At 49.8% G+C, this 15422-nt stretch overlaps 1 pseudogene; it reads left to right on the top strand.

Moving 5' to 3' along the window:
- The first annotated feature begins 9520 nt into the window (after positions 1-9520).
- On the top strand, positions 9521-9848 carry LOC125151214 (NADH dehydrogenase [ubiquinone] 1 alpha subcomplex subunit 3-like; annotated as a pseudogene).
- The last annotated feature ends 5574 nt before the right edge of the window (positions 9849-15422 follow it).

The following is a 15422-nucleotide window of genomic DNA, read 5'->3' as shown; positions in this document are numbered from 1 at the left end:
CCAGAGTTAAGGCCTCTGCATTTGCCGCTCACATTGCCTGGAATACTTTGTCTTCAGATCGTCCCATGACGCTTAAATATAAATTCTTGAGACAGTCTTTCCTAAGCTCCTGTTTGAAGAAGTTAGACTTGGTCACTTCCCATTATATGGCATTATTTTATTATCTTGTGGCATGTGTTACTTTTAGGAATTGTATTAAGGTTTTTGAAATTGCATTTTTCTTTTTTGTAGGTATTCCCTTTCTGGGCTGGAAGCTAAAGGTCCAGACTCATTCACTGTAGGACCCTCAGAGCCTGAAACAGTCACTGGCATTTGCCTCTCTGTGCTTGTGAGGACAAGGATCTTATCTTAGACAACTTCCTCAGCCTGATGCCCAGCACAGTAAGTGGACATAAAAGATTCCCATTAATATATAGATTTATCTAATGAGAAGTATAATTAAGCTGTATAGAGGTAACTGATAATGGACATTAACTGAGCATCTTATGGGGACAAAGGCTTGGTTGTCCGTAATCAACTTTAAATTAATTTAAAGCCCGCTGGTGTTTTTGTATGTTTGTGTCTTCAGCTTACATTTGAGCACTGTTTTGTGATGGGTGCCTGAGAAATCAGAGAAGAGTAAAAGTGGCCTTTGCCTTTCAGAATCTTACACTCCATTTTAAAATAGCTGATGAAAATAATTCTCCCTTCTTTGGAAATGGTACTTAGCTATGTTCTTAGATAAAGAATGTTGAAAGGAAGAATAAATAAAAGTAAGAATCAATGAATGAATAAGGAAGAGATGAATTAAGTGATGGGAATTAGAACCAGATGCAGCTAAGTGTCAGAATCTATTGTCGGGTAGGGATTTGATCCCATGAACTCTGATTCATAAAGTAGTCTGAATTTATTTTTCACCCAATGGAAAAAACCATTCACTGTTTCCATGTGTTCCTATCATTGTTTCTTTTTTTTTAATTTTAATACGAAATTTATTGGCAAATTCGTTTCCATACAACACCCCGTGCTCATCCCAACAGGTACCCTCCTCAATGCCCATCACCAACCCTCCTTCCCTCCCACCCCCCAGTTTCTTGTCTTCATGCGTTGTTCTTGATAGCCCCATGCTTGGAATGCTCCACGCTTATAATCTTCATATATTCAAAGTCTTTGTGTGAAGATAGTAATCAGACATCATCCTCTCAGTGAAATACTTACTGCCTCCTTTGCAGTAAGTAATTTCTCCTATTTCTGAATTTCGAGAATACTCTACCGATTCCTTCCCTCCCTGTGGTATTTGACCGTTTGCATCTTATATTACCACTATTTACATCTGCATTTGGTCTTCCCTTTCAGAGTCTCAGCCCCTCAAGGGCATGCTTATTGCTGATTGATCTGAGTAGCCAACCTCCAGTGATTCATCCAATACATACTTACTGAAGACATACTGCATGTCAGGCGTACTGCTAGTTTTGGAGAAAACGGTGTGAGCAACTGACATTGATGAGGCAAATACTAGTTTTGCCCTGGATTGTAGAGTTTAATAATAGAGCACAATATTAACGGCTTTTATTTGTTGAGCACTTCAACCAGTTTGACAAGATAATTATCTTAGCACATTGTAGTACATAAGGACATACATGATGGTTCCACTCCTGGCTCTCTTGCTTACTAGTTATGTAACCTTAAGCTGATAATACAGCCTCTCAGAACTTCTGCCTTAATTACTTATTACCACAAATAATGCTGTATAATAATCCACACAAAAGTAGGCAAATACAGAATTTATTAAGCTCATAAGCCTGGTTGCCTAGGTGGTTATTGTGGGCCGGGTCAGGTTGGCTGGTTTCATTTTGGCTAGCCTAGGTATCTGTGAGGAGCTGTCGAGTGAGCTGGGAGCATGGATGAGGCTAGGATAGCCTCAGTTGACCTGGTTCTTCTATGCATGTGCTCCACTATGCAAACCTAGACTTGCGTACAGGGTGGCTGTGAGGCTCTAAAACAGTTGGAGCGCCTGGATGGCTCAGTCGGTTGAATGTCTGACCTTCATGTTAGCTCAGGTCATGGTCCCAGGGTTGTAGGATCAAGCCCCACATAGAGCCCCACATTGGGCTCTGGGCTGAGTGGGGAGCCTGCTTAAGAATGTCTCTGTCTCTGTCTCTCTCTCTCTCTCTCGTGCTGGCTCTCAAGAAAAAAATTAAAACAAAATTAAAACTGCTAGTAGTCTAGGCTAGTCTAGGCTCAGAACTGGCAGTTTCATTCTTGCATGGCCCCCACCAAGATCCTTGTGCCCCTGTGTTCAGCTCCCCCCCCACACACTGGGCAGACACAGCCCACACTCTCCTTCTCCGACTAAACCCAACTGAGTGAAGTTTTCTCCTCTCAAGCACAAATGAGGAATCTTGAGGACCTAACACAGAAGCCCAAGCAAGATCTGAGAAGCTCTCCCGCTACCTCTCTGGAACAAAAAAAAAGCCCAACAGAAGAGGAAGTCTAACATCCAAAATGCTACTGTGTGACCTCCGTGTTTCTCGATCTCGGCACTACTGACATTTTGGAACAGATAACTCTTGGGAGAAGGGGGCGCTGTCCTGTCATTGGAAGAAATTTATTTACAGTGTCCCTAGCACCTGACCACCCCCACTTCCAATCGTGACCGCCATAAATGTCTCCAGATATTGCCAACTGTCCCCTGGGGATGGAACTGCCCCGGTTAAGAACCCCTGTGTTGGGGCGCCTGGGTGGCTCAGTCGGTTAAGTGTCTGACTCTTGAGGTCAGCTCGGGTCATGATCTTATGGTTCGAAAGTTTGAGCCCTGCATCGGGCTGCATGCTGACAGCACAGAGCCTGCTTGGGATTCTCTCTCTCTCTCTCTCTCTCTCTCTGCCCCTCCCCCCCACTCTCTCGCTCTCAAAATAAAGTTTTTTAAAAAATTATTAAAAAAAGAACCCCCGTGGTAACTGACCACAAAGAAAAAGAAGAACCATCTAGATGCTCCAGGCCCAAGAGCAAGGGGAATGCACTGAGATTGGAAAGGCAGGGAACGGGGGGGGGGGGGGGGGGGGGCAAGAGGGGAGTGAAGATGTCTATCCCAGAGATACTTGTGGGGGCGGGAGTTGGCGGGCGATGTAGGGGTCCCCAGCTCATGGAGTGAAGAGAAATAAATGTGGTGAGTACACGCTGAGTCAGGCAGGGGTGCGGATCCAACAGGGCAGCCGGGGGGACTTCGGTGATGGAATCGTGTACAAGGTACGGGCAGCATCCGGAGATACTAACAAGCGACAGCCAAGCATCATCAGATTGGCATCTGCCGGGAGCTGTCACCTCCCTGGTGCCTGAAGGAGCGACAGCAGGAAGAGGCCTCTGGACATGAGCGGTGGCCTGTTGCCGTGGGTAAGGGAATTCAGCCACTGCTCCCCCAGCCCATCAGACCAAATAAACATCCTGGCCTCATCCCCTGCCTACCGTCTCATCTCCTGATGACGCTTCCTGAAGCCCAAATTCAACTGGCAGCCGGAAGATAAGAGAACCCGATAGCTACAGCTCATAGAGTTTCGCTTCCCAGAGCACTGAGCAAGGTGGAAAGTGGGTCTGGGAGTAAGTGGCAGGTGCCCAGCACACACACCACGGAGAGCTCTGCAGGGTTAGAAGCAATGGGTTGGGGTGGGGGTGGGGGCGCCTGGGTGGCCCAGTCGCTTAAGCGTCTGACTTCAGCTCAGGTCATGATCTCACGGTTCGTTGAGTTCCAGCCCCGAATCGGGCTCTGTGCTGATGGCTCAGAGCCTGGAGCCTGCTTCAGATTCTGTGTCTCCCTCTCTCTCTGTCCCTCTCCTGCTCACACTCTGTCTCTCTGTCTCTAAAATCACAAAATACAAAATACAAAGCAGCAAGACTCTTTTTACAAGGACACCTACAAAGAAAAGATTCACTTGCGGGAGTATTTGCCTATGGCAGGAGAGGAGCTACAGAATAGCAAAGGGGAATGCGGATAACAGAGAATGAACTATTATAAACAAAAGAGGGGTCTTGCGTGGACTAGAGATAACAGAACCACATGAACTACGCATGTGATTAACTCAAATTTCTGCACAGAACGCTGAAACGGTATGGGGCGCGGGCATAAAAGCAAAGGAAGGAGGAAGGAGGACAGGAAGGAAGCAAGCTGATCCAGGAAGGGAGCAGGTGGGTGTGAGCAGGAGCCTCCCAAGGGCGCCCCCCTCCCTGGTCCACAGGGGCCCCAGCCCAGATGGGGAAACGGTTGTTTCAGGGGGCCTCTCGGCACCTTCTCCACGTTTCTCTGAAAATGGAAGACACGTCAAGAGATTGTACAAGGTCCTCATTTCCCAAAATGATTCCAGAATTTAAGGCCACTAAGCTTGACACCTTTGATTTTGGAATGAATTCAAGCCCCAAGACCCAAATCGAGCCTCGACTTTGCAACCAGCCAGGCGTGAATCAGCCAACAGATGGTGGGTGTGCATTTAGAAATGAGCCTGGTGAGCCCTGGGAGCTAGAGAGGCTCCCAAGACGAGGCCTGCCAAGCTCAGCCTCTTCTGCGAGGGGCTGAGGGACCAGAGGCCGTGTGGGTCCCACTCTTTCAGGCTGCTGGGAGTTGTGGCAGTGGGGGCGGGGGGGGGGGTGGCGTCTGTCTCTCAGGGCCTTCCCTAGCATCTCTTTTTGTCTGCTTCTCACCTCCAACCTTCCCAAGGAGAGAGGGTTTCAATGGATAGCCCGGTCACCAACCAACATGGAGACTCTTGATATGGAAGCTTCAATTGGCTCGGCCATTGTTAGCTCATCTGGGGCAAACTGGTTCTCGTGAAGCACAGGGCTATTTTCTCTGCATGGCTGGGTGGCACCGAGGCTTTGCACCTGCCCAGAGACTCGTAATAGAGACCGTGGGTCTCAGTTTCGTAAGCGTCACTGCATTCGTTGTCCTGTGCCACATGCTGGGACACCACATAACTGATGTTGCCCAGGCCGCTCCTCTGGAGGTCCGTACAGCTGACCCTTAAACAGCACCCATATGTACTGTGGGGTTCACTTACATGTGGATGCTTTTATAGTCCAGCGCCGGAAATGTGTTTTATCTTCCGTGTGATTTTCCTAAGAGCACTTTCTTCTTTCTAGCTGGCTTTACTGTTGAGAACACAGTATGCAACCCATATAACAATCAAAATACGTGCTAATCATCTGTTTACGCTATCGGTTAGGCTTCCGGTCAAGAGTAGGCTATTAGCAGTTAAGTTTGGGGGGAGTCAAAAGTTATAGGCAGATTTTTGACTGTATGGGAGGGAGGTGCACCCCTAACCCCCACATTGTTCAAGGGTCATCTGTACAGGGTAAATGGAAGCCCCTTGCTCCAGGGTTCGTCCCCACCAACATGGCCACGTGCCATCACCTCCTGTCTTTGGGCCATCCTCAGGGAGGAAGGCTCACAGTTTCCTCCCGGTCCATGCTTGGGGGCAGAGTTTCGTGGCCAGGACCTTCTACTTTGATCCCCTCTAGACTGAACCAGACTGTTCCATCTAATGTTTCTTATTAGCAAAGCTTCAGGCTTTATGGATCCCACCCAGATACCGCCCTCTAAGCCCCCACAGGAAGAATAAGATCCAGACATCAGTGACGGTGACAGTTTTGCCCAATGATGTCCAGAATAACTTGGCCAGCAGTGACCTTCTGACTGGGTCTCTCTGGTGGGTTCAAGCATGGAAACAAAAGGCAGACCTTCCCAGAGAGGCACGGGGCTCATGAGGCTTTCCAACCCTACCCACCGCGTCGTCTCTTCAGGGCAAAGCAAAGGACCTCCGGAACCAGATCAAATAATAACAGTGCAAATGTCTCCTTTCGATATGGCCTTGCCCGCGGGTTTTCAACGGATGAGATTTAGAATGTTTAGAAAGGAGCCTTCTGTTCTTATTTTGTGAGTGTTAGAGGTCACTGCAGAGCCATCCGCTGTCCTTGAAAGCAATCTCTGTTGTTCCCCCATGCCAATCTTGCATGCTCTGGCATGAATCAGCAATGTGGATTTTACTGAGTATTTCGTGGACAAAACTGAGCAGGGTGGGGGTTTACAACACTCCCTGGATAGCAAACTCTTCAGATTCCTTGTCGCCCATGTCTTCTTCCCAGTCCCTGGTCAGTGGGTCCTTGGGGCTCTTTTCTGACCCTCCCCATGCAGCCCCTGGCATTGTTCAGCACCCCCACCTCCTGCTTCCTGGGCCCTTGCTTGTTTGTTTGTTTATCTAATCTTTATTAAAGCTGGGTCTTCATGTTGATCAGTCTGACCAGGGGCGTGCCAGGGGCCCACCTTGCCCTTGGCCCTTTCTGAGGCTCTTGTCCCACAAGGAGAGAAACTTGGGACAGAGACAGTATCACCCAGCCTTCCTGATGCCTCCCTGGGAGCCCGCCCTCCTCATCCTTCCACGCTCTCCACCCCCACCCCCCCCAATTACCTCGCTGACACTTTTCCTGCCACTCCTGACTCTTCCCATGGACCTCCCCCTTCAGTGCTCTCCTTCCTTTTGTGGAATGGGTTGGCTCCTCTCTGGGCTTCTAACCACTTTCCTACCTACTTCCCTTTCCGTGACCTTGCTCAGGAAACTCCACTTACCAAGAACAGCGTTGAGACCCAGCCCTTAGGCCTTCAGAGGAGAAGCCTCTGATTGGCCAGTATTTGTCACGTGTCCACCTCTTGGCCCAATCACTGTCTCCAGGAAGATGTACGGCTAAGTTAGGGGCAGCCGGAGGCACGAGCCCACCCTACTTGCAGGAGTGGGAGGGGCCCAGTGATTGACAGCACCCCCACGGTGCCGACAGGGCGTCAGGTGTATTTCCTCCAAAACAAAGGGGATGCTGTTAGCAGGGGAAGGTTGATGTGCACGCAAAACCAATAGTTATCCCGACTTGGGATCCCCTTGGAAGTGGAAGTAGGCTATGGGAGAGGGGGAGAGGGATTCGCCTTCTTACTTTGCAACAAAACATTTTGGTTACTTTAATCGCCCATCACCCTCTCTGCTGGATTTCTACCACTTGCCATCAAAAGAATCTATACCTTTCCCAGCAGCATTGCAGGGGGAGAAATACCAGTTTTCGCGCTTCTTTTTCATATCCGCTTGGCTAAAAAATGCTTTATAAGAATTTTAAACTATTTTAAAGTTTGTTTTGAAATTCCGCAGCTTCCTTCTTGACACGCGTTTAAAGATGGGCTTCTGGTGGTTTATCCTCTCTTATCTCTTCCGCATAAAACTTTGAATTACTTATGACTAAATACGGCTTAACTTGGTGGTTTCTCAGGAAGTAGACGGAGCGTGACAGCCTGTCCACGGGAAGATCGGCCACCTGAAGAATTCAGGTCCTCGCCTTCCTGACAAACATGTCTCGCCCCAGTTCCCACAAGAAAACTTCTTGCTTCAGCTGATGACCTTGCTTCTTTAGTTTTATTTGAGCTTCAAGCACTTGTCGGAGCAAGCCTGTTTTTTTCATGGGTGGCTGCAGACCCTTTATGAAGAGGAACACTTCGCAAGAGTTAATGACAGAAAGCACTGTCAAAATCCAAGACGTGAATATAATTAAAATCACATGGTGGTCCCTGTTGGCTGCCGCGGCACACATTAAGAAAGTCTTATCTTCAAGAGTACGTTTAGGACGCCCTGTCATAGAAAATTAGTTTAAAATGATAGCTCAGAAAAAGAAATGTAAAAAGCTCTCCTGCCATTTATTATTAATGTGATTTATGTTAAGTCTCTCAGTGGAATGTGAAAATGTGCCAATAAATTCGTTCAAGAAATGGTGTGAAATTAAATATTAATGAAGGGCTCAAACAAGCGCCCATTATACCACAGTATAAGTTTGTAAACATTTCCATAAGTAATTCACACCCCATGTGCAGGTAACCCTACAGTCAAAACAAAAACAAACAAACAAACAAAAAAGAATCCTCATTAAATTTATACCGAAACCTTTGTGCATATTCCAATTCACTAATTTAATCTTGGCCTCTGGTTTTGAAAACGGGAATAAGCCGTCGGCGCTCGCACGTGGATCCACCGTTCGTGGACGGTCTTTGGGTCGCAAGGGACGGAAAGCCAACTCACGTGGCCTCAGCGTAAAGGAGAATTTGCATGTTTAACTGAAAAGTACGAAGGAAATGTGACTTCAGGCAAGGTTTCACGCAGCAGCTCAAGGATGTGGCCAAGAACCTGGCATCTTCCGGCCTCTCTCGAGGTGGGGTGGGGGGGGTGGGGGAAGGCCTGTGATATCCGAGAACCTTTCCTCTCCCTCCACTTCGGGATCAGGGCTCTCACGCCCCCAGCGGTCAGGTGGCTTGACTGTTGATGGCTCACCGCTTGAGGCGTTGTTTCGTATTAGTGAACGCTCAGGTATTCCCATCCAAATACTCCTCTGCCTCGCCCCAGGTTATGTGGCCTCCTGATGCCCTGTACAACGGCAAGTCCTCTTGCCTAAATTTGAGACTGCTGAAGGGCCAACTTAGCCCCAGGGCTCCCTGCGGGACCGGCTAAGGCCTTTGCTACAACCTTTTGGCGGTTCACCTCTTCCTCTGCTCATTCCTTCCTGGTTTGCCCTCTTAACTGTTTCCTGAGACCCCTACAGTTTTTGAGACCACTCCCCCAACTGATTTCTGGCATGTAAATCTGTTTCCTGGGACCCAGACCAGACCTGTGATAGTTGAAGCTAGGAAGGACTTTAGGAAGCAGACTTCTTTTTAAAAAATTTTGTTTTGGGGCGCCTGGGTGGCTCAGTCGGTTAAGCGTCCGACTTCGGCTCAGGTCTTGATTTCGCCGTCCGTGGTTCGCGCCCCGCGTCGGGCTCTATGCTGACAGCTCAGAGCCTGGAGCCTGTTTCAGATTCTGTGTCTCCCTCTTTCTCTGACCCTCCCCTGTTCATGCTGTCTCAAAAATAAATAAATGTCTAAAAATTTTTTTAATAAAAAAATTAAAAATTAAAAAAAATTTGTTTTAACATTTTATTTATTTTTGAGAGAGAGAGAGAGAGAGAGACAGAGCACAAGTGGGGGAGGGGCAGAGAGCGAGGGAGACACAGAATCCGAAGCAGGCTCCAGGCTCTGAGCGGTCAGCACAGAGCCAGACAAAGGGCTCCAACTCACAAACCGGGGGATCATGATCTGAGCCAAAGTCGGACAGGAAGCAGACTTCTAAAACCAGTTTGGAGCTGGAAGGTCAGGAGCCGGGAGGCCCTGGCACTCTTGGACCTGGTGCAATTGTTAAAACTTTCACTGGGGATGCCCTGGGTTCGGAAACCTTGGAAGAAAGGCACTGGCGGAGGCCAATCCCCAGGCATTTCAGAAATTGGAGGGAAATAGGAATGCAAGGACTGTGGGGTCACATGGCTGGAGGCTATCAATGCTTAAAGAAAGGCAATGAAAGGCTGAGGACTTAATCACCAATTTAAGGCAAAGTGTAAAAGTCTCCTTGGCAGCAAGTAAAGAGAGACTCTTATCTTCTGCAGCTGGAGGGCAGAAAAAGCTAAGAATCAGGTCTGGGAATTCACTATAAGAATAATGGCGCAGCCACAGGGGAGACAAGATGGCGGATGGTTACCCTTCTCACCCACCCCTTCAGGACTCGTTGCCTTCCTCAGCGATGCCTGGGCCAAGGAGCCAGTGCTGACCCCGGGCCTTCACCACAGGGGGCCTCACTATAATTCTGCCCCCCCCCCCCCCCCCCCCCCGTTCAGCACCTCTTACCTACCAAGTACACCATCCTGATTCACCAGGCCACACCCTACCACTACCCAGTGCCCCTCTGAAGGGATGGGAACATACCCGACACGCCCAGCCACCCCAGGACCCCCAGGGCCCAAGTTTGGACAGGCTACAGAAACTGTGAGCATCTCTGTCGACAAGGAGGAGGCTTCCTCTGTGGCCCCCAATAGCAGTGTGAAAACCGACCCCAGCGGAGAAAGAGAAGAATGGAGATCCAGAGAAGATCAAATTCTCAACCGAAGACAAGTCTGTCCTGCCAAGGTCATGCCCCAGTAGACAAGGATTAGGACTCAGAGACTTGGCATGGAAGCATCTGGGTCAATGCACTCAAACAGCTCGAGTCTCCGGGTTCCACTGAACCCCCTGCCCCTGAGGAAGTGCTCCACCCACCCTGTTAAGGGCTAAAGCCCCCCTCCCCCTCCCAGCTTATAGATGGTGCGGGGTCCCTGCAGGCAGCATGGCATGCATGCCCTCGCCCGGCCCCCAGACAAAGAAACACGAGTCAAGTCGCAACAAAACCCAGCCTGTGAAGGGGGGGAAGAAGCCCATACCGTACCCTGGAGGCGCTACCGGAATGTCCTGCCAACAAGTCCTGGCAGGAGTCCGGAGAATGGATCTGAGGCTGGGCCCCAAGAACGAGGGCCCCGGGGGGCAGAACATAAGGTCTGATTGGAGAAGATTTTTGTTTTAAGTGTATTTTATTTATTTATTTATTTATTTTGAGGGAGAGAGACAGAGAGAGAAAGAAAAATGCAAGTGGGGGAAGGGCAGAGAGAGAAAGGGAGAAAGAGAATCCCAAGCAGGCTCCGCTCCGTGAGCGCAGAGCCCCAATGTGGGGCTCGAACTTCACGAACCATGAGATCATGCCCTGAGCTGGAATCAAGAGTCAGACCCTTAACCGACTGAGCCATCCAGGGACTCCTGCTTAGAGAAGATTTAATAATATGGGAGCATGCTGCTGTGATAGAGGATTCCGCCAGGATGGCTTGGGTGGCCTGGACACAGCAGTGGCCCAAAGTAAGTGAAGCAGAAAAGCCAGAACTGTGGTGGCAGGTGATAGAAGGAAGGATCGAAGGGCTTACTGGACAGGGCCTGCTAGGCCGGATTATCCTACAGAAGGCCTGAAGACCCCCAGCTGGCTCTTCTCCGGAGACCCCACAGGACACGCTGACCTTCTGGAAGAAGTTCGTTGTTGACTGTTTCCTCCACTGGCCGGGGCTGCGGGTGGGAGATGCTGTTCCAGAGCAGACTCCCTGAGAGCAGCGGGGATGAGAAGAACCTATAATGACAGAGACCACGTGGTAGCACTTGACTGCTGCAAAGTGGGCACAATTCTCATAGGAGCAGCAAGGTCACAGAAGCAGCCGGAGGTCCGGACTCCCAGGGGGCCGTGGAAACGGTTAAGAGCACATGATATTCCTCGAGGCAAGATACGCAGACAGACGGAAAGAGCATTGCTTGGGGCGGCTGGGTGGCTCGGTTGGTTGGGCCTCTGACTCTTGATTTCGGCTCAGGTCACGATCCCAGGGTCACAGGAAAGAGTTCCGCGTTGGGCTCTGCGCTAGGCATGAAGCTTGAGATTCTCTCTCCCTCTCTCTGCCCCTCCCCCGCTTGCGCGCGCGCTCTCTCTCTTTCTGTCTCTCTAAAAAACAAAAGAAAGAAAAAAGAACATTGCTTATTTAAAAACGATCAGCCAGGGGCGCCTGGGTGGCTTGGTCGGTTAAGCGTCTGACTTCGGCTCAGGTCATGATCTCACGGACCGTGAGTTCGAGCCCCGCGTCGGGCTCTGTGCTGACAGCTCAGAGCCTGGAGCCTGTTTCAGATTCGTGTCTCCCTCTCTCTCTGCCCCTCCCCTGTTCATGCTCTGTCTCTCTCTGTCTCAAAAATAAATAAATATTAAAAAAAAATTTAAAAAAAAAAACAAAAACGATCAGCCACCCCAATAAAAAGTCATGATCCCTTGCCAGCTCCCAGCCTAAGGTAAGAACCTAGAACCTACTGAATAAAGAAGGCCCTACATCACCTGGCAAACACATAGGGTGAGGTTTCCCCACGCTTTTCCATAGGAAGAAATTGGGTACTTGAGAATCATACACTGGGGAAAGGGACTACACAGACATTTTGGAAACTGTTGGACCCAAAGTCCAAGTGGACATTATTACCCAGGCACCCGAAATGTCATTGTGGCCCCTTCCAAAGGGAGAGCATGAAGGTCAAGTAGTAAGCATAGTCCAAGTTCATGACCTGCTTTACAGTGGGTCCCCCAGGTCCACAGAACCACCTAGCAGTCATTTTTCTGGCCTCTCCATATATAATTGGGATAGACGGAGCTGATTTGGATCCTCATCCTATGGGGTAAGGGCCACGAGGATGAGGCAGGAGAAGGGGAAGCTTCTGGAACTGCCTCCCACTCCAGGCAACCAATAATCCTGTCTCTTCGGGGCAATGGCAGAGATGAGTGCTGTCCTTAAAGGACAACCTCGTCATTTCTCCCATTTAGTCCCTCAGTCTGACCCTCTGCCATCCACCGCCGTGGGATCCGCACCTCCTGCTTTGACCGCATCTATAGCCACCTTGGGATGGAGGGATTGGGCTCACAACCAGCTAGCTGGTGGGAGAAGAAAAAGACAACGTTTGGTTCACGGATCAGTTGGCTGGGCATGTGGGGGAAAGCCACAAAGGACTACAGCTGCCCTATAGTCTTTTCAGGGGCGGTCCTGGAACTGTAGGCAGGAGAAAACTGTCCCCTGTGGGCAGAGCTTCAGGTGCTACATCTGGTCATCTGCTTTGTGCACAAAGAGAAATGGCCTGAACTGGGGATGTGCGTGGATTTGCAGGGGAGTGGTAAATAGTTTGGCTGGTCAGTCAGGGACCTAGGAGTAGCATTCGAAGATTAGGAAAAAGGAGGTCTGGAGAAAGGCGTGTGGACAGACTCCTGGGAGGAGGCACAAGGTGTGAACATTTTCTATCACTCGTTAATGTGATCACTGAGCCCCGCATGGGGGCTGGGGTTGAAGCCAATCCCTCTCGGGCCAGAGAGAAGGGATAAAGGGCAGAGAGGGACAGAAACAGTAGATGCCTACTGCCATGACAGATTTGTTTGGGGAACTAGTCGCCAAGAAAAATGTGCCTAGATTCTTACTTCTAGGACGGAGCCGAGAGATCATCGCGTCCAAGCTCTCACCAAAAAGGTAATTAACCAGCCTCCGCTTGAACACTTTCAGACAGCACGTTCGTTACCTCTCCCGGGAACCTGTTTCTCTTGAGGAGGTTTGTGGTTTTGCCTTAGGTGGCCAGCTGGGGTTTTCTCTTCCTGTCCGCCAAGGAGGTGCGCCCCCTCCCCCTCTGTAGGTCCCATGCCGAGCAAGGACCTACAAGAAAGTATTTGGGTAAAATGGAGAGAAGTAAAAGATACTTTGTTAGCAGAAAAACTCCACGAAGTCGCCTGGCTAAAAGTGACCCATTTTAGCCAGAGAAAGAATTGTTTCACTGGTCAGTGTTTCACTCAGAGGGAACTAAAACCCTCTCCCTCAAACACAAACCACCTCTGCCTCCATTGAGAGAAAACCCAGAAAGAACCATTTGACTAAGAGCCTGGAATGTAGCACATGGGATAAAATGGCCCCAGGACTAGCTGTTGGGGGGGGGGGGTGCGGGGGGGGGGGGTAGGGGGCGGAGGAGAGAATAAAGACAAACCAGAGAGGGAGCTTTCAGATGTCTGCTGGTCTGAGCTCAACAAAAAATAGGGTGAAATTTTCTGTATCATTCTTGAGGCTCAGACTCAAGGATTGGTCGTCTAATGATAAGGGTTTACTTTTAAATTTGAAGGGTTATTCTTTCCTTTAGCTTAAACTGGTACTAATTCTTTCTCTCTTTTTTTTTTTTTCTTATGTTTATTTTTTTATTTTGAGAGAGAGAGAGAGACTGCAAGCGGGGAAGAGGCAGAGAGAGCGAGAATCCCAAGCAGGTTCCTCACCGTCAGCGCGGGGCCGGATGCGGGGCTCGAACCCACAAACCGTGAGATCGTGACTTGAGGCAAAATCAAGAGGACTGGCACTATTTCTGAGTATAACCAATGTCTCTTGGTAGGGCCAGTTTAGGAGGAAGGCCAGCATGGCAGCTGCCTGCTGGGAGGAGAGTCCTTGACCCTAATCAGAAAAGCGGTCCCAGCTAACTCAGGTTTCCACATGTGACTCTGTACCTTAGAGGCAGGATATAAATGACCCCACACTTGCCAGAGGGGGCAATGCCTGTGGTGCAAATTTTAAAATAGTGTTCATCGGCCCCCAAACAGTTTCTGTTGAGTATTTCCTCCGACGTGGAAATCACAAGGTGCAGCCATGGTCATGACAGGGGCCCTAAGCCAGCCGGCTCTGAGGAACTTCCCTAAAGACCGCAGCTGCAGTCAGCTGAAATTATGAAACCAAATCACACCAGGGAAAGACTGCTTACCCAGAAGGTGAGATTTATTTTATTGTCTAATATTTAAACAGTTTAATATGCCTCCTAGTACATTGTCTGAATGGTTATAAAGAGACCCTGTAACAAATATATGCAATAAGTCCCTCATTTTTTTATTAAAAAAAATTTTTTAACCTTTTAATTTATTTTTGAGAGACAGAGAGAGAGACAGAACATGAGCAGAGAAAGGGCAGAAGAAAGGGAGACACAGAATCCGAAGCAGGCTCCAGGCTCTGAGCCATCAGCACAGAGCCCGACGCGGGGCTCAAACTCATGAACCGAGAGATCATGACCTGAGCCGAAGTCGGTCGCCCAACCAACTGAGCCACCCAGGCGCCCCTATTAAAAAAGGTTTTTTTTAACATTTTTATTTATTTTTGAGAGAGAGAGACAAGCATGAGTGGAGGAAGGGCAGAGAGAAAGGGAGATACAGAATCCAAAGCAGGCTCCAGGCTCTGAGCTGTCAGCACAGAGCCCGACATGGGGTTCGAACCCAACAATTGTGAGATCATGACCTGCGCCGAAGTTGGACGCTCACCCAACTGAGCCACCCAGGCACCCCAATAAGTCCCTCATTTTTTAACATAAAGGAATTTATATACAGGTTTTATTGACAGAGCACTGTTTCTCCCCATCTACAACTAATGTGTTTGGGGAATGTCGGTTTCAAGGGGCACCTGGGTCTCTCAGTCCCCCTGGCCCCTGGCCTCAATAGCCTGTGGGTCCAAGTGAGGACAGACACATCATCATTAGTGCCCCAAACACAAAAGCTCTTTGCTCTGGCCTGCAGCACCCCAGATGGCCGGCCACCCCCTCCACAGCATCTCCGAATGAGGGACCTCTCTGTGCCCTAGGACAAGCCTCCCTGTCTGAGCCTCTTCCCCAGCCAGCCGCTGCCCGCACGTCTCCTCGAAGACGGTTCCAGCACCGTCTCTGCTCCGGGAGCTTTGCAGCGACCAAGGCCTCTCCTGATGCCTGCTAGTCTTTGCTGGGACACCCAGAGCCCTCCCGCTGGGAAACTGCTGCCGCCTGCCCGTGGAGACCTGGAAGGGGAAGGGGAGAGGGAGGACAGCCCCTCCGCAGCTCCACACCGCATCCTGTCACCTGGGCTCCAGAGGGACAGGGGCATGTGCAGTCTCCCCACATCCTTCAGCTTCTGGCCCTGCACCTGTCACCGTGAAGGTTCTAAACCAGTTCTGCAGGCTGGGCCAGGACGCATGGGCCACTCCGTTCCCTC

This window comes from Prionailurus viverrinus, chromosome E1 (assembly GCF_022837055.1).
Source record: "Prionailurus viverrinus isolate Anna chromosome E1, UM_Priviv_1.0, whole genome shotgun sequence".
Classification (NCBI taxonomy): domain Eukaryota; kingdom Metazoa; phylum Chordata; class Mammalia; order Carnivora; family Felidae; genus Prionailurus; species Prionailurus viverrinus.
Note: the sequence above shows the minus strand (reverse complement) of the source record. Positions and strands in the feature narration are given on the sequence as shown.